Below are 20,368 nucleotides of genomic sequence, written 5' to 3'. Positions count from 1 at the left end.
CCTGGACTAAAAGGCTATACATGAGCAACTAATTAAAAGCTCGTATTTGGTTTTTGACAGTAAAATGCCTATCATAAAATCATTTATTCGGCAAACACTGGTCTCGATGAAGACGTTATTATCTGATTCATTTTGTAGTAAATGACAGTATACTTTCATCTGCTCACATACCAACAGATAAATAGGCTTTTTACCAAGCATTCTTTATGCTTTCAAACTGACTTATTTAAATAATTCTACATTAGATAGTAGTAAAACTTGAAACTGTTCTTAGACATCCACAACAAAAACCATTATAAATAGATTTATTATTATGAAGTAGAACATTATCAATCATTTAAGATTGTTGATGAGATAGTTAAATGAAGCGTACATTAAAAAGATTTACAGTGACTCTCTTTTGTTTATCGCTTTTAAAAACATTGCAGTAGTAAGTCATACTAAATATCTTTTTCTTCACGTCACATGATACATTAGATTTTACTTTGGGAAAAGATTAACGTGTTTCTGTCACAACATATCTGGAATCAGAATGTTTTCCTTGTGATTATTTTTCCGAAAATTTATTATACAACCCTGTTAGTCAAATATGTGACTGAATATACACTTTACATGCAGATTACATGATATAATATTTATGAAAATATTAAACTAATCAAGCTAGTTTATGATGGGTATACAACCACAAAACTGAGTCAACAAGTGGGTGAACACCTCCCTTCGCGGTCAAGTAAGGGTACAATCTAAATAATATACAGATTCATTCTATTACTCTGATTGATAACGGTCACATTGCTGATGGAAATAAGTGATTTCGGGTGACTTATCGTATACCTGCTACCTTTCCTTATGCGGTTCTTTCTCGTCTCCTGCATATAGAAGAAGCTGTAGGGAATAGAGCCAACAGTCCAAGTCTTTGCAACACTCTTATCTCTCTTTTGGCCAAATTGTGCTCTACAGTTGTGCTACAAGGAACAGAATCCAGCGAATATTAATCTCTTCAACATGCGATTATATATATATATATATATATATATATATATATATATAGAGAGAGAGAGAGAGAGAGAGAGAGAAAGATAAACCCTTAGAAATAATAAATAATCTACACTTAAAACAAGTTGATGGCTAATATAAACTCAGTCGATAAATGGACAAGGTGTTTGGGTTTGAAATGATTACTATCCTATTCGAATTTCAATGTGAACATCAGCATACGTTCCTGCTGCTAACCATGATCCAAACGTTCATTATAAAATATTATGAAGTGATTAAATTAGTAAATAACAAATATTTTCAGGTCATACTTTAACAACTCCATACAACCTATAAACTTATATGATGAATTTTAGATAACCGATTTAGGTAAGCATCATTCAATCGAGTATTTTGACAAGAATAAACTTGAATGTACTCTATGACAATACTATCGAACACTTATGAATCCATTATTAACAATAATGATTCTCCACTCTTGCTTAATTATAATACAATAAATGTGGGTAAAAAAGTTCATGATAAGTTCATCAACGATGATTGTTCAATCTTCTTTCAAAAATGTTGCTTTCAGATTAAAGAGAGTACTTGTTATAAAAAGATAAATATCTTTTTATAGCTTTTATATTCTTTGTTCTTCTCTCCTGTACTTTTGGAAAGTATATCACATGAGTATTGAAAATTTTCCCTTTGTTAAAATGAATCCTTTCAGTGTCCCGATAAAAAGTACATTATAAACACAATAACAATTTAAGAGAAACGTAAATGAATAATCGTAATATCTTCGAGTTAGATGGTTTGTGAAAATTAGTTTCATTTTTTGCTTAGCTTTTGATTAATAATATAAACCGTGGACTAAAGCTATGAGCTACAAGACATTCATAGTTGTAGACTCCTAAGCAGACACAATTCTGTATGTAGACTGTTGATCAATTGCAACTATCACGAAATCAGGAAGCTCTAAACTCGAAGTTTAATGATGCATTATCCCAGTTTTATTCAGTTTGCAATATTAGTCTAGAATCATTAAAGGTTACTAAGGCTAAATTTTTTATTCCCGGAATAGTTGATCTTACTCGCCTACGGCTTGCTAATAAAATTTAAAGAATTTTTTTCCCAAAGCTAGTCACTTATAAGCAAGTTGTTACTACTGATATAAAGTGTTTTTGAAAATCATTCATTTTAAAATTAATTTTCATCAAGGACTGTCATCAACTAAAAAAGTATCGAAAACCATGATTCTACAATTGATAATAACATCAATAGTTTTCGTCCATTTGGTATTAAAGAACTATTGCTGATATATTTACCTTATCGTTATTACTAAACTGTAATTGATACTTCAGTAACTAAACAAGAATTTCCAATTATTCCATTAGCTATCACGTGGTTTATCTATTTCTTAAGACATAATTCAATAATCATAAGTATATATACTGACTGTTGTTTATGATTTTTGATAGGTAATTTGATATAACGGTGTCTATGAACGTTATGTAACCTATCGCTACCTTTTTGAACAAACCTACCATAAGACATAGAGAAACCATAATAACATATTCCCTAGACATTTGAAATATAGTTTTTTTCCGTCTGAAGAAGTTTGCTGAAGGCATAGATTCAACAAATAATCACATGTGACTATCGATCTATAAACCCAACTAAGCTGAATAATAGTCATCTGAAAGTAGTAATACGAATAACTAACGAATTATAGTGTTACTTAATGTTGGAATCTGTTCACCTTCATTCACTAGATTAAAGCAAGAAGTAATGCTTTAAAAACCTAACTAGGTATAGAAATTTTTTTATAATTGAACAACCCTATTATTTCTTAACATTTTGTTCACCTTTTGTCTGTCACGCAATGAACCCAACCTTGAAAACGTTTGTATAACTAATAACTATAATCAAATACTTAATATTTTCAGGTAGAAAATGTTTTTTTCATCGCTCTTAATTTAGGTTTCAGTGTTAATTATTGTTGCATGATTGGTTTTCCGTTTTTTTTTATTTTTTTGAGAAAAGTTAATTGACGATAATGTTGTCCGAAAATATAATGACAGTCTTGTGATTAAACCATTAATTACAGAGAACATATTGTAGTGAACAGAACACGGGTGGGGACAATCGAATGTACTTAGGACAAAATTACAGAGTTACTTGGCAAAATAGAAAAACCATATAGTAAATCGTTAATTTGCAAAATATTAATCCATCATATCAAACAGGACTGTTCCTGCTGCAAACATCAATCCATTGTCTCACATTTCATTGTTCTTGCATTTCTATACTACTTGCTTTCTATTCCCATTCTTCCTTTCTTGATCTATCCAATCTTCTGCTGCCAGACATTACATTCCTGACTCGTGTTATATACTACTTATATTAATATAAGTAGCACACCACAATATCACTACAATCAAAAGCAATAATCTGATGTAAAAACTTACTCCATCGTTCCGATTGTCTACTATCGAACTGAAAATAGAGTTCATAAAAATCATTCAAACTGTAGAACATATTTCTATTTCCATTTTTATGACATTATGCTTTCCACTTATCCTGCGAAATATCAGATACTTCCATATTTTAAACATAATTAAGCTTTTCACTAGTACGATTAACACTTTGTATGTTAATTACCATTCTATAGTTTATTTATCTCTTATGTAACTGATTTAATATATTTAAACATCTATCTTCAGAAATCTTATGTTTATGTTGGTAAGACAATGTGTTGATAATAGTGAGACTTAACACTTATTCCAGATGGGTTTTTTGGAGATTGTAGTAATTTCAGTGGTTAAGATCATGAGTCAGTTGAAGCTAGACAACCATGGAAAACCTGGAAGCACTGGACGGCCGTTCCGTCCTATTGTGAGACTTCTCAGCAGTGCGCATCCACGACCTCGCCTCCTGAGAGATTCGAACCCAGGACCTGCTGGTTTCACTAATGTAAAACATTCATCTAAATTGTATGAAGTTGATGAGAACACATGAAATAGAATGAATTCATTGAATTCTACAGACCTCGTTGATTTAGCCCTATTTAGAAAAAAAAAAGACTTTGATTTCTTCTTAGTTAAATGTAACCAACAAGGCATATCTAAAATCGTGAAGAAATTACTACTGTTCAGTAGATTTCAACCAACATCATTTACTGTCACAGTCAGTTTATCACTCATATATATTTATATATATATATGAGAACATAAGCTGATTGGTGACCACTTAAACAGTAAGGTTTACATAATCAATATTTAACTTTATAACTCAACTACTTTTCATAGAACAATACCTTTATAAAAAAAAGTATTCAGTAGAAAATCAATAAATTCTATTAATTTACCTAAGAACTGCCAGGATATTTTAAACAAAATTGATGGTTGAATTATTACTGGGTTTTATTCATTTTTGATAACATTTTAAAACGTTAATTTATACTTAGGAAAGATTTAATTCATTATATCATATGAAGAAGACCAAAGAACAAATTACTCCGAGAAATGGAGGGAGCCATGAGAAGAATGAATAATAATTGGATAGAACTAAAAAGGAAGGCTCAGAACAGAACGGGTTGAAGAATGCTGGTCGGTGGTCTATGCTCCATTGGGAGTAACAGGCTTAAGCTAAGCTGAGCTAAGTTGCATTTATTTAATACTAGTTTAATAATGTAGAAATTAAAAGTAGTAGTACTTTAAAAATTTAACAAAACTGGTGAAAATATTTTTTTTATCAGCATAACATAATTTCGATTTATTTAATCTAATCACAAACCCATTTTAATCTTCATTCATTAATCCACAAAAACTTTATTTAGCCTTTAAAGTAAACAAATAATCACATATGTAAATAAACTTTATAAAGTAGACTAATTGAATGTAAATATATTCCCTATGTTTGTTTTTAACTTATTATCCTTTATACATTCATGTTTTGTTTTGTTTTTTTTTCATCTTAGCTTTGCGTCATTTTACTTCATCAGTCTGAAATCTTTATGAACTAATGGTGAGATAATAATTATGTGTCGTATACGTATTGTGATACATTAATTAGGCGTACTCTATAGGCGTAACCCAATCTTGTTTGTTTTGACTTAGCATAGCAATGCTTATATATATGATTAAATCTACAGATCGTTGCTTCCTGACCTTTCTAATTTTCATTTGATGACTAGATGTAATAAACAATGATAAGGGATATGTTTTTAATTTATGGTTGTTAGGTTAATTTTGTATCCTTGAAATTTTTTTAATTTTTAAGTCCATACAATTTCTGAAGCATTCATCTTATAATGCGGTTACCAGAGCTTTTTAGAAAAATGATACATGATTGTTGTTAGCTGTGTCCGAATGATTAATTATCAATCAAGGCTATTGTAATTAATCTATCAAAATGCAGCTGAATGCTATGAATATATGAATAGTATAGGATATTATGTTTAAGTGAATTCTGTTTTAGTCTTTCCGTGAATTAATTTGACATGTAAACACTGGGACCAATATAAATAACACTTTGATGGAGATTCATTTAATTTCAATCATACAGTTTTAGTAGCCGTAGATCTGACTCCAGTTAGATCGTTTCTGATTGTTATTGGAATATACATGTCGCCAATACTCGCATATAATTATCACTTAACTCGCATTAGTGAGTAACGAAACTAAATAAGTCAAATACGAGAATGGATTTTTCGTACAGTCGTTGTCGGAAAGCTAAGCAAAACAAAATGACGCGCAATGGAGAAGGTGAGTGAGCCAAATCAATTTAACCAAGCGTGAATCGATATTTATAGTCAGACCAAAAATACGTTACAGACATGTGATGAGCAAGATAAGAAATGCACACACTTACGCTTAGATAAAAACATTCAAGGTTGATAAGCAAATAAGTGACAGGGTAAAGATGTGGCTTGAGAAAACGAATAGACTGATTTGTTCAAAGGATAGAATAACCTATGTGAGTTTGACATAGTACACAGTAATAATGTTAATTGTTCACAAGAGAAAAGGCTTTTATTCTCTTGCCACTAACTTTCAGGACTGACATTGAGCAGTCGCTGCTTACACATAGATACCTTGGAAGTATTTCTCAAAATGGCTTTCTTTTACGAGTCGATTGTATACTATATGATGGTTTCAAGTATAAAACTCAATACTCAGATTCAGCACATTTAAATAACTGATCCAAAATTAAACAATAACAAGTCTAAAACCTAACTAACAATCATTACCTCAGTAATTTTACAAACATCATAAATATCATTTTCTCATGATTTTTACTTACAAATTGTATTGTATTTTGAAGTAGTTGGACAACAAATAAGAAAATAGTCAATATTTACAACTAATGACTGTGACTTCACTTGGTATTTTGAGTACCAGAGTGAACATCAACTCTGAGGTGCAGGTACATCCAGCTAACGAGTCCCAAATAGGACGAAACGCGCGTTCTGGATCCCACCGCTAGCTACTATCCATCTTTGCTTATAATCACTGTGACCTCTGTACGAATAACAACTGAAATGTAAATAATTTATACAAATATTCATCGAGATTAGAACTAATAGTTTGACAAAAATTGGGCGCCGAGTATAGAGAAGTCATTATATATGAAAATTATATTTTAAATAATCTCAGCGATTAAAATTTAAAATAATCCCAACATTTTGTCCAGCTAACTTATCTGAACTTATTCAGGGTAGTAATCAAAATCAAAATCACCATAGAAATATATAGCATTTTAACAATCAAATCAGATCAGATTTATACTGTGTTTATGTAATCATAGGTTCCCAAAGGAAGAACAACAAAATATTGTCCATGAGATCAACTATCGTGATTGTAATGCAGCTTATGTGAAAGAAACATACAGCCAATTGAATGTAAGGTTGAAGGAACACAAACAGTGTTTGAAAAACGTTCCCAAATCCTCAGTTGACTTAAAGAAACTTGAGAATAAGTGTACGATAGCGTCACATACATTAGAAACAGGACACAAGATTAATTTTGAAGGGACTAAAATACTTCAGAAAGATTTTGGCATACATAAAGGAAGTGACAGCAGAAGCGCTATATATATGAGCGAATAAGAACAGTCTAAACGGAGAGGATGGTATTCAGCTATCAACTACAAGTTATTGAACCCATTCTTTATTCAAGCTGTTTATTTCACATGCATCGTTATTTTGACTGAAATTAATGTGAATTATTTCTAACAATACAAACATTCATTTGATGATTCTCATTTTTACTTGCACTTCAATGATTCAGAAACAATTTTTCAACCTTCAACTTACACATTTATTTTTCCTTCATATAAAAACATATCACTTATAGTTTGACAGAAATTGGGCGCCGAGTAAAGAGAAGTCATTATATGTGAAAATTATATTTGAAATTTGAATAATTCCAACGTTTCGTCCAGCTAACTTTTGTGATTTTGATTTTGATTATTACTCTGAAGAAGTCCAGACATGTTAGCTGGACGAAATGTGGAAATTATTTTGAATTTCAATCGTTGAGATTACTTCAAATATAATTATCACATATAATGACTTATCACTAATAGCTCAATCTTACACATACATACATACACACACAGACAATTCGTTTCAGTCATTTATTTTCACATCGTGAACTTTTCACGTGTTTCGCATTTAACTTACTTATATTATCTTATTTACTTAAGTCAACATTCAAATATGATTGAATTAGCACAGTAAAAATTTGATCTGATTTGATTGTTAAAATGCTATATATTTGTATGATGATTTTGATTTTAATCAGAAAGGGTTTTGTGGAGATTTTAGTAATTTCAATAGTTGAAGCCATGAGTCAATTGAAGCTAGACCACCATGGAAAACCTGGAGACACTGAACGGTCGTTTCGTCCTAGTATGGGACTCCTCAGCAGTGCGTATCCACGATGTCACCCTCCGCGAGATTCGAACCCAGGACCTATTAGTCTCACGCGCAAGCGCTTAAACATTGATTTTGTTTATTACCCTGAAGAAGTTTAGTCAAGTTAGCTGGATGAAGTGTGGAAATTATTTTGAATTTCAATCGTTGAGATTATTTCAAATATAATTATCATATATAATATAATATAAATAATTACATCAAATTATTATAATTAATGAATTATATCTTCTTTGTCTTATTCCTTTTAACTAATTGTTTTTATTACTTAGTTGTATTTCTTATATGTGATTGTATCTATAAGAATAATTATTTCCTTTTATTGAAATTTAAAAATAAATCCAGTTACATAAATTATCATTCATCTATTCATTGAAACAAAATAATAGACCAATTAAAAATGTTCTACAAAATATACATACGTACATCTTTGCCAATATCAGATTCGAAATAGTTATGAAAAATGATCGATTGATTATTGTCTTGTTTCTTGTTTTGTTTGTTTTGTTTTCTCATCTTTTTTCTTCCTTTATAATTACTCCATCTTTCTTTTTGTATCATGTGAGACATTGAATAAAATAGAAAAGAAAATTATTCCAAATTAAATATTATTTGAAATAATTTTCAATTCAAAATCTATGACTGAATAATTGTAATTAGATGTAGGGAAAAAAAAAATTAAATACCAACTAGTTTTACATAACTTAATTTTGATTGAATAATAATTTGAAGCTGAGTAGACTAATGGTTAAGAGCTTGCGCGAGGGACTGATAGGTTTTGGGTTAGAATACCGTGAGGTGAGGTCGTGAATGCGCACTGCTGAGGAGTCACATACTAGGACGAAATGGCCGTCCAGTGTTTTCAAGTTTTCCATATTTGTCTAGCTTCAATTGACTCATGATCTCAACTATTAAAATTATTTTGTTTTCTAGACTGATGGTTAACAAAATTCAAATGATTAATATTAAGTTTTTACTTTGAAACCATGATTTACTAAAAGTTTTGATCGCCGTTTTTTGATAGATAGATATATATTCATACTAATTTTGTAACGTCCACCAATAATAGTTATGATGAATTTAAAGGAAATATATTAAACATTACTGAAATTACATATCGTTTGTACAAAAAAGTATCTTAATGTTATTTGCTATTTTGAGTTGATTCTCAGGAAATATCTTAATTAACGTCTCATAAATATATATTCAATAGGGATAAATAAAGATACCATGAACATATAACTATTTTGGGCACACGAATTCCATATTTCAATATTAAACAATTTCGTTGAATTATTCCAAATTACAAATACAAGTTGTCGAAAAATAGATTGTATAATCAATCTTGTCATATAATGTATTGCTTTTAACAATAAAAATGTTCACGTATAAATTCAAAGCTAATATCTTTTAAAAATTACCTAAACTAACTCTTTAGTTAACCAGCAAAGTTGTTCACTATCGTATCTCCCATTTGATTATGAATGTGTGTCAGACCAAAAGTCCACAGAAACTAACTATCCGATCATGTTATCACTAAACATTGTCATTTAATTAATCAACTTTTAAAATACTGTTTAGAAATCAAATATTTACAACGTTTATTCTTTTAAAATATGTCCTGAAAAATTAACAGATTGTCAATAGTTTGACTCATTTAAGAGAATGATTTGATAAAATCTATTTCATCAACATACTTGATTAGAAATACAATTATTTTAACGTCTTACAATTCAAAAAAAAACTATAAACAGTGGAGAAGATTTGTAGCTCAGGTGGATGATTTTGATGGAGTTTTGCTTTCTGCCCAACTAAACCATCTAGCTTATAGAACAAAACTCAGTCAAAAACTGTACACAGTATCATAATAATTCGATTGAATAATATTATATTTGTATACGGAATTCAACTACATTATTAATAATTACATAGTAACAATTTTTTTATAAATTAGATATTAATAATTGTTTTGTTCTTTTTTCCAAAAAGTTTTTCATTGGCAGAAATAATATTTCTCAACTAGAGAATAACAATTGAACTATTGATTTTAAAAGAAATCAAATCAAATTTCTCATTTATTGTAAACTGATCATAATGAAATAGAATGTTCCATAAACAATTATTGATTAGTTATGAGTATTTTGGAAACAAGATATTTTTGACAAGATTTCATTAATGCTTAACCGGTAAATATGAATTATATTGGGAAACAAAGATTCTTCTAACTAACTGAAATCTATTTATTTATTAGCCAATTGAAATTTTATTCAATTATGTGTGAATTTTGTCAGTAGAACAAAACAAAAGATTCAAAATGTTCTTAAATTTGTCTTAATAGATTGATGAATTCTCATGAATATGAACAAAGAAAATAGAAATGTTTTTTTCTTATTATATGTTTGTTCAATATTAATAAATATCATTCAGAAGTATTGATTTTTTTAAATATAAAAACAGGATTATTGAGGAGTTACTATGCTACTTAATCTAAAGGAAGGGGGTGGATATTCTCGATTAGCATATGAAATCGATTCATTTAACTCAATAAAATCTCACTGATCTCAAACGAATTTAAAATACAATGCATCGATAAACCAGACAAATAAAATATTCATTTTATTGTTTTGCTATATTTGCTTGTTTCTTCCTGTTCAACACAATGAAAACAAATTCTGATAATAAAAAGAAAAAAATTCAATTTCCTTGTTCTAAAAGAAAATGATTAATAACTGCAATCATAATAAAAACAACTTCAATAATAGGAATTTATTTATTTTCATTTGTATTTTTGTCGTTGTTTATATTGTTGTTCAGTAGGATCTCTCTTTTTTTGTAACGTGTACATCTCAATGTTCATTTGTCTTGAACAGATTAATACAGAACTCAAACAAAACGTAAGTAAAAATTGATATTTAGAAAATATTTGGAAGATGATAAACTTTGTTAATTCTTTATGTTGTCGTAATAATTACACCAGCTCACTATATAATTCAGTAAGTATGAGAACTTATAGTTTTTTTCTTTATTTCGAAGAGATATCAATTATGTAAGAGCTTTTTGTCATATATATAATTTTGAGTACTTTTCAGAGACTTGGGTGTTATAAGTAGTAAATAAAAATATATCAAATCAATTAATAAGTTTTTATCCAAACAACCAAAAATATGGTAACTTATTTACAAGATAATGAGATAACATTATTCCTTGCTTTGTTTGGACATTTAGTCTTTTTCAGAGGTCATCTATCCTTGAGTAAATGAATCTGTGTTACTGATTGGTCTGATCTAAATGACTTGATCGAGATTTTATTGTCATTTCAGATAACATCATTAACGTCCACTTTATGTAAGGGTGAAGCTTTCATTTATTCCAGTAGTGTTTCTGGTGTTTTTGTTCATGATTTGTTGTTTCGTTATTTTAGTTGTCTTAATTTGTTATGCCATTTGTGTTGAAATTCATTTTTAGTTGACGTTCTCCCATAATATGATTGATCTTTCTTTTTTCTATATATCAATATATAAAACTTATTTTGAGGTGTTTATTGACTGCCAATAAATTTGAATGCGACTCTTTTCAGAATTCTCTGTAATCCGCAACGTTATGCAGTGTCCGTGTTTCACACTGATAAGAAATCAGCCTATACCCGAACCTTAACGTCTACTCGGGTGAAAAGACTTGAAGTGAAAAGGAAGTTTATTGACTAAATCGAGTATGGAATCTTTGTATACTTACTGACATAAATGTACATGTACTTAATACACCAATGGTATGCGTCTCATTCCTTAGAAATATATATATATATGACCTCACTACTAATCTATATTTATGTATATGTTAGTAAAAAAGGTTCCCATTTTGTTCTATGTGATACTTCGCACAGTTGGTGCAATTTATATTATAGGTAATAGCTTCTTTATCTGGTGAGTCTTGAAGTCTGTATAAAATAAAATAAATTGATTGCGTTTGTTTGTAAACAACAGTATTCCCAATTATTTTAGACTCTTTGTAATAGTTTCAGACATATTTTCACATACGTTACGTACATCAATTCCTTGGTTTTTGAAGTTTAATAGCTAGACACCTTTCGAGGAAGTTGCTGGAAGAGCTGTTCTTGTAATAATCTCTGTATCACAGTATGACAATTCAAAGTATTCAAATTGATTCGCTAACTAAAAATTCTCAGAATAGTTCAAATTCAGATAGATAGAACCTGATCAGCACAACTGAAAGTATTACATTAAGAATCCCAATTAGCTGCCGAATAAAAACATTGGAATCATCAGTTAGTACAGATGTCAAATACAGTCTCTACATAAGTTTAATTTACTTTTTCAAGAGACGACTCATTTTGATCATACTGTTTATTCTGTAAACCTGGCTTTGTCAATTCGCTGTGACCTTAAGAGCTTTTTATACATATGCGCATGAAGATATGCAAATCTGTCTGTCGGTTTGAGTCAGCATAATGTAAGAGAGAGTAGGATTACTGTTGAAAGTCCTGTATGTCCCATTAACGGCGTCGAGTTGATCTGGAGAACCATGACAGAATGAGTTCAATACGCCTTGGGGTTTTATGAAAGCGCTATGTGAACTTTTGTTGAGCCCACCTTGTACGTTTATAAGTGCATGCATGAAAAAATCCCTTCACGAATGTATACAATGTGGTAGTACGTTCACAGTTTCTCCTTACACGTAATATTGTTCTCCTTACTCTCTGTATTAATTTACATTAGGTGCATACTTGAGGTCAATACGAGTGATTAGCATTGCTAAATAGTTTCACATTTTGGCCATACCTACTTCTCCGATTCTATATAGTCTCTTGACGGATGTGGCGGTTTTCCTCTTTTAACTCAATGTTGTAGTGACCAGGATTGATTGTGACCATCTCTTGTAGATAGAATTCATGCTTTCTGTTAGTCGAAAATGTTTAGCGTAATTGGCAACTCATTAACCGTGTGACTATTAACACTTAGTTCAATTGGTTCGGTCGTACTTACAGTTTAGATACTGATTACCTGCATAAAACAAGTCGAAAACTACCCATTTGTTGTATGTTCTCATTTTTAATGCTCATCCTTACGTTACGTTGACACCAACTGATCATGATGTTCAGAAGGTCTTAACATACACAAAGGAAAAAGGAAAGATCATCAATTATAACACAGAGAACATCAACACAATCACACTCGATGGAGAAACCCTAGAAGGTATGGAAACATTCATGTATCTGGGCAACATCATCGATGAACAAATAGGATTTGATGCACACGTAAAGGGAATTATTGCCAAAGCGAGCGCAGCATTACTACAGTTCAAGAACATATGAAATGAATAGCATCTAGTGTTAAGTTTGTCTTACATTGTTCCTACTCGTTCCCTTTCTACTATTTTGTATATTGTCTTATACTACTTATTTACATTCAGTAAGCAGTTGTATTTCCAACAACCCAAGTTGTACTGTAATATTCTGAAATGTTCACATATACTTATAACGTTTATTGTACTTATCACTGTATTTATCATTATGATTACTATATCTTAATCGCTGTAGCCGTTATCCACAGTTTTGTGAATTTGTTTAAACGCAACAGTTTCCATATTGTTTGCTCTTGGTTCGGGTTTCGGTTGTTCGTGAACTGTTATCAAATTTAGACGCAGCTACCAGCTGTCCTTTGTACTATTGTATGTTATAATTATTCTTTATGTTGCTGTTGCAGGAAGCCTTTTTATTTTCATACTTGAAGGACGCGTTTAAACGCCCCAGACACCTCACAAGTTGAGGTTTGTAACTGAATTTTGTTTATTATTTAATAAAGAACCGCTATTGTAGACAAACCGTTGTTTTGGAACTTCGGTTTTGCGCGTATCTCAATCGGGTGACTTGGACGCTTCGATAGATCTAACGTCTGGAAATAACTGGAAAGGATTGCTAAGGTTAGAATTCGATGAAGAATCCTGGTTGGCGAACTGCGCTCCACGAGTGTAAGCAAATAACTAAGTAAGCTACCAAGTTACCATGTTTTTATTGATGTAGATCACTGGGTGTTATGCCCACAGACTTCGTAGAAGTTTCGTGCGGTATTCTGGGAATTCTCGACTTTACATTCACTAGTTTCAGTAGAACTTGTTACATTCTGAATCCCACACAAACGCATACACAAAGCTAAATGGGTCTCACAGGATCACACCGTGGAGAACCAAATAGATCATATTTGTATCACGGATTCAGGATCATCAAAGCATCCTTCAAAACAAAGAAGGGAATCACGATGAATGTTATCCAGTGTTATGCACCCATCAATGATAACAAAGACGACAATAATGATCAGTTCTATGAGAGGCTGCAATCAATCATAGTGGAGTGTCCAAGAACGGATCTCATTATCCTGATAGAAGACCTAAACGCCGAATTCGGAATGGACAACAACGGATATGAAGATATCATGGGACGACGTGGACTGGGCGAAACAAAAATGGGGAGAGATTTGCAAATTTATGTGCATTGAACAAATGGGTTATAGGTGACACAATATTCCCAAACAAACACATACACAAAGCTACATGGGTCTCACAGGATCACACCACGGAGAACCAAATAGATCATATTTGTATCACTAAAAGATTTTGATGGTCAAGGGGAGACATGAGAACCAGGAGAGCAGCTGACATAGATTCAGATCACCACTAGCTAGTGGTTTCAAAGATGAATTTGAATCTAAAGCGACACTGGACAACTGGACAAACAGCATTACAAAGGTTTAATGCATCTATCCTTCGAGATACTGACAAACTGAACCAATTCAAGACAACTCTCAACAACAGCTTCCAAGCCTTACAGAATCTACCGAAAGAAGAGGGAACTACGATGGACGACAACTGGAAAGGGGTCAGAGAAGCATTAACTTCAACGTGTCAGGAGGTTCTGGGCCGCAAGAGGCATCATCGTAAGGAGTGGATCTCTATGGAAACCCTGGACAAGATTCAAGAAAGGAAGAACAAAAAGACGGCAATCAACAACAGCCGAACCAGAACAGAGAAAGTCAAGGCACAAGCTGAATACAATGAAACAAACAAGCAAGTGAATAGAAGCAATAATGCCGACAAGCAGAAATACGTGGAAAAACTAGCAACGGCAGCGGAGGAAGCTCCATGAGAAGGAAATATGAGACAGCTATATGGCACAACGAAGAAACTAGCATTGAAATATGGTAAACCAGGGAGACTTGATGAAAGGCAACGAAGGCAATCACCGAGATTCAAGGACAAAGGAATAGGTGGATAGAGTACTTCAAGGAACTCTTGAACAGAGCAGCTCCATTAAACTCACCGCACATTGAAGCAACACCCACAGACCTTCCTATAGATGTCACTGTACGGCGCTCAAACTTCGAGAACTACTACAAACATCATCAAGAAGGTACAAATATTTATGAACAATTGCCTACACAACGTACTCAATGTCCGTTGAACACATACCATCGGCAACAACCTACTGTGGGAGAAAACAAACCAACTTCCAACTAAGCAGGAAATTAGAGAAAGACGTTGGAAGTCGATAGGACATCTATTAAGGAAATCACCAAGCCGCATCACAAGGCAAGTGCTAACCTGGAATCCTGAAGGGGATCGAAAAAGAGGAAAGCCAAAGAGCACACTGCGTTGAGAATTGTAAGCAGACATCAAAGGGATGAATGACGACTGGAAATGATTGCCCAGGACAGGGTTGGATGGAGAATGCTGGTCAGCGGCCTGTGTTCCTCCACGAGAGGTAACACTCGTCAATAAGTAAGTAGGCGAAATCACCGAAAATGTTAACTTCACATTCAACGAGTTTTGGTCACAAAAGACTTGTATTTGAAGACATTTACATACAAATTCATACAAAAGGCACAAATATTTTACACTTGTGTTTTTGTGATGCATAACGACAAATCATGGGAATAGTATCATATTCAAAATTTTCTAATTTTCTGGCGTCGGGGCATGCTCCAGCAAAAAATAAAGCGCTATCGGAGAATCCCTTCTAGTAGTGTCAGCCAATTAATATATCTAAATACTTTTAATTTAATATCCAAAAGTTTTGAATCCTGATTCCGGTAACATCTCGTTCCACAAACTAACAAGTCTTTTTTAATCGAGGGTGTCAACGTCCAAACCTCAACATTGCTCAGAATACCGTTATTGTATAATAGTGGTGGGTAGGATGTGACCGCCGAAACATCTTTAAGGGCGTAAGTAACCTTCTGAGCACTTGACATTCCAAACTTTAGTCGTCAGGTGGAATTACAGATCAATTAACACACTTGATTAGGACGTATATTTGCAGGACTTTAAACAGATAAATATTTCCGAAGTTATCAGCTGGCCATTCCACAGTAATTTTATGATTTGTAGTGAGATCGGAACGTCACCTCCTCCTTAGAAGAGACCTGACACAAGGTCTGTTCAACATATAATAAATAATAATGGCGCGACAACATCGCATACAGAGTGTGCGAATGCATGAATACAAACAACCTTATACTTAAAAGTACTATGTTAAGGTTATTCAATACCACTTTTGTGTTGAACTATTTTCCTATACTATCCTCAGCTCTTGCAGCAAAATGCTTATAATGATTTCTCAAAGACTGGAAGGAGTTTTCTCTTTATAAACCTTCTTGCCTATCGTAAATGGATCGCCGACTCCACACGGTATGGATGAATTTATATGAATCAAGTCAAAGTAGAAGTATTAGTAATTTAGTGTGGAATACTATTCTGCGTCTTTGACAATGTGTATAATTACTCTCAAATGAGGCTTTTGAAGTTCTTTGGATCACTTCACTTGATAATGAATTCCACGGCGGGAATACACGTGAGGATTATGTTTCCCTATAGTCCAGCACACCGCTCAAAACCTCCTAATGGACACTACAAGCTGATGATGCCAGATCAAGCGTCATTACTAGCTCATAGCAGGAGCTAACGTAAAACTATTTCCTTGTGTTAGCTACATAGTTTGTATGGATATGTAAAATTCACACCACGAAGCATTCCGACAAAGGATGTGATAGCTAGATTTATTTGATCAGTCCAATCAACTGAATTTTGTGATATGTTCTGATATATCACTGTCTAGTTGTCTCTATCTGTTAATCTTGCTCCGCTATTCTGCTGACCTATAAAAATTCAAAACTCCGCCTGGAGTCCCTCCGGGGGCTACTGCCAGTCCCAAGCCCGGATAAAGGAGGAGGGTTGGGCATGGGGTTAGCGTCCCCATCCCGTAGAAAACTAACTCGCTAAAAAACGCTAACCAGAAAAAATTATTCAAACCTTTTAAACTCTGCCCCGGGAGTCAGAAGGTCTTCATTTAAAAGAATTATGACGCCTCATGATGAAAGCCGAATCCCTTCGGAAGTTACGAGGCCGATGCCCCTTCTGACAACCAGAGCGACCATTTATTTAGATACATGGAATGTTCGTACAATGTGGGACACCGGGAGAGTCTTCCAAATTGCTGCAGAAGTGAGGAGATACAACTTAGAGGTGCTTGGGACCAGTCAAACACATTGGACACAAGTTGGACAACAACGACTAACTACAGGAGAGCTCCTGTTATACTCCGGCCATGAAGAAGAAAATGCACCACATACACAAGGAGTTGCATTGATGCTGTCCAAACAAGCGCAAAATGCACTTATAGGATGGGAATCTCATGGACCAAGGATCATCAAAGCCTCGTTTAAAACAAAGAAAGAGGGCATTTCAATGAACATCATCCAATGCTATGCGCCTACCAACGACTACAATGAAGACGCTAAAGATCAATTCTACAATAGGCTGCAGTCAATAGTCGAGAAGTGCCCAACAAAGGACCTGACCATTCTGATGGGAGATTTCAACGCCAAGGTTGGAACGGACAACACTGGATATGAAGACATCGTGGGACGACACGGACTGAGAGAAAGGAACGAAAATGGTGAGAGATTTGCAAATCTATGTGCCTTCAATAAGCTGGTCATAGGCGGCACCATATTCCCACATAAACGTATACACAGAAAAACACTATGGAAACTTCTTCGACACTACGGCGTGCCACAGAAGATAGTCAATATCATACAGAACTCATATGATGGATTACACTACAAAATTGTGCATGGAGGACAGTTGACAAAGTCGTTCAAAGTGAAGACCGGTGTTAGGCAAGGTTGCTTTCTCTCACCCTTTCTCTTTCTCTTGGTGATCGACTGGATCATGAAGACGTCAACGTCTGAAGCGCGGGATACAATGGACATCTAAGATGCAGTTGGATGATCTAGACTTCGCAGACGATCTGGCCCTTCTATCCCAAACGCGACAACAGATGCAGGAGAAGACGAACAGTGTGGCAGCAGCCTCAGCAGCAGTAGGTCTCAATATACACAAAAGGAAAAACAGGATTCTCCAATACAACATAGAATGTGCCAATCCAATCACAATTGACGGGGAAGATTTGGAAGATGTAAAAACCTTTACATATTTGGGTAGCATCATTGATGAACAGGGTGGATCTGATGCAGATGTGAAGGCGCGGATCGGTAAAGCAAGAGCAGCATATTTACAACTGAAGAACATCTGGAACTCAAAGCAACTGTCAACCAACACCAAGGTCAGAATTTTCAATACAAATGTCAAGACAGTTCTACTGTATGGGACAGAAACCTGGAGATCTACGAAAACCATCATCCAGGAGATACAGGTGTTTATTAACAGTTGTCTACGCAAAATACTTCGGATCCGTTGGCCAGAAACTATCAGCAACAACCAACTGTGGGAGAGAACAAACCAGATCCCAACGGAGGAAGAAATCAGGAAGAAGCGTTGGAAGTGGATAGGACACACATTGAGGAAAGCACCGAACTGCGTCACAAGACAAGCACTCACATGGAATCCTCAAGGCCAAAGGAGGAGTAGAGGAAGACCAAAGAACACATTACATCGAGAAGTGGAGATAGACATTAGAAAAATGAACAAGAATTGGATGGAACTAGAAAAGCAGGCCCAGGACAGAGTTGGTTGGAGAATGCTGGTCAGCGACCTATGCTCCATTGGGAGTAACAGGCGGAAGTAAGTGAGTAAGTAATAAAAATTCAAGATGCATTAAGTAATTGACGTGTTGGACGGTTTTGACTCATTTCAGTATAATGAAGATCAGACCAATCTTATGAAGACCTGAACTTATTTAAATGCAAGTGATGGATATTGTATTGTCAGTGTTATTTCTATCTCACAAAATCGCTAGTGATTATTTCGCCAATGTATGAGAAAACCCTTTATAATTTTGAAGTCCGTGTATGATATTTATCCAATGCTACAATAACTTTGGTTCCCTTTTGTCTATTGAACCGCGAACCATGTTTATTACTAATGTACATGTCAAGCAAATCAACGGCTGAAACATAGATTACGTGACTTTACTATTTCAGTTCTTATTTAGTACATTAGGCATCACTTAACGAGTTAGGGAAATTTGGCAGAACTGTGGAAATTGTGCTAACTGATGACTCCTTTTTACTTGATTACACGTTAATTACAACTTCTAAATATAACCCACCTAGTTGTGCTCATCTACTATTACCTGCCTTAAATTGTACTATTTCGGAAATCCTTAGTTTTTTCAAAAATCCTCATCACAGTAAAAGACTAATATATGAACGATGAATATTCTTTTCGATAAATTCCCATCAGGTCCTACAAATATATATTCGGATTAGTAATCCGAAAATTGGTCAGGTTTAGGCCGCGTTCAACGTTTAAAGTTATAGCATGCGAATTTAGGATTGTTAAACAAAATAAAGTCGTTAATGTTGGGATGATTCATATTCATCATTTACTTGAGTCAGCCTATACGTCAAGTGAAATGTTAAGATTCGTGATTAGAAAAAATATGGGTCGGACAGGGTGATAGAAATAACAGCGCAATTACAAATTAGATCAAATGTTTAGCGGAAGACTATGTTGTGTAAAAGTTCTATGTGAAATCAATGAAGAATAATCAAGTGGGATGAATATCAAGTAAATGAATAATGTATTCGGAAGATTAATAATGACGTTAAACCAATAACAATAACAATATACATATATGTGAATAAATATAATAGAGAAAATTATATTTGACCAACAAAGTTTGTAAGTACATCAATTAAACTGGGTCATTCAGTAGCCAAGATTACCACTGATTATTTATCACTATCGATGGCCAGTTTGGGATAAACAGTTGAATATACTCCTTTCACACAGCTATGGCTTCTTAATCCGGGTAGCTACTGCTTCCGCAGCAACGAATGATTTTTGGACTGTTCCTCATAATCTCCAGATTAATATTTTGCTAGCTGCATCCTCTCTGGCTTGTGGAAGCATGAACTGGAATTTCTTGTTCACCGTGTTTTTTACCTGGTCTAACCTTCGTGACCACATATTTGTTTA

The sequence above is a fragment of the Schistosoma haematobium genome, chromosome ZW (genome assembly GCF_000699445.3).
Source record: "Schistosoma haematobium chromosome ZW, whole genome shotgun sequence".
NCBI classification, from domain to species: Eukaryota; Metazoa; Platyhelminthes; class Trematoda; order Strigeidida; family Schistosomatidae; genus Schistosoma; species Schistosoma haematobium.
The sequence above is the reverse complement of the archived record's forward strand: the minus strand, read 5'-3'. Positions refer to the sequence as shown.